Genomic DNA, 628 nt, shown 5'->3' with positions numbered 1-628 from the left:
TATAAACTAGAATTTTTCCCTATATAAGGACTATGGCCTAGCCAAAGCATATTCACACCCAATACACGCCTGAAAACCCATTTATAGTACCTTCCATCTTCTTCAAGCATAACTAAAGAAATACTGGAAAATGTTATGAAAAATTGTATTTGATTAAACACCAGGAGTTGCCAGTTAGTTTCCAAGAAGTTAAAAGAATGAATAAAGTTGTTATTCCAGTGAATACTATTTTTAGATATCTGTCGCGACTAGGGATGTACCAAAGGTAAATAGCCTAAGTTTCCCCTATATTCGAAAAGGAGCAAAAAAAACATAAAAGTAAACAATACCCATGAGATAAAATGATGAAAATAATTTCAAGAGATGCCATCTAACGCCACATAGAAGCCACCTATGACAGCACACCTTCAGGGGGCTGCAGGAGGCTGCAGGGGGCTTCAGGGGCTGCAGAAAGGGGCTGCGTTGGACTGTAGGAAGTCTGTAATTGATCAACAGGGGGCTGATACGTTTCCATAGGGGGGCTGTGGGGGTGTTGCAAAAGGCTTTAGTGGTGACTGAGGTGGCTTTGGAGAGTGTCCCTTCACGCCTACGGCCTGGTGATTTCTTTCAGTTGAAGGGTGACTCTTCG

This window comes from Oratosquilla oratoria, chromosome 33 (genome assembly GCF_046742065.1).
Source record: "Oratosquilla oratoria isolate Oo_2021 chromosome 33, ASM4674206v1, whole genome shotgun sequence".
NCBI classification, from domain to species: domain Eukaryota; kingdom Metazoa; phylum Arthropoda; class Malacostraca; order Stomatopoda; family Squillidae; genus Oratosquilla; species Oratosquilla oratoria.
The sequence above is the reverse complement of the archived record's forward strand: the minus strand, read 5'-3'. Positions refer to the sequence as shown.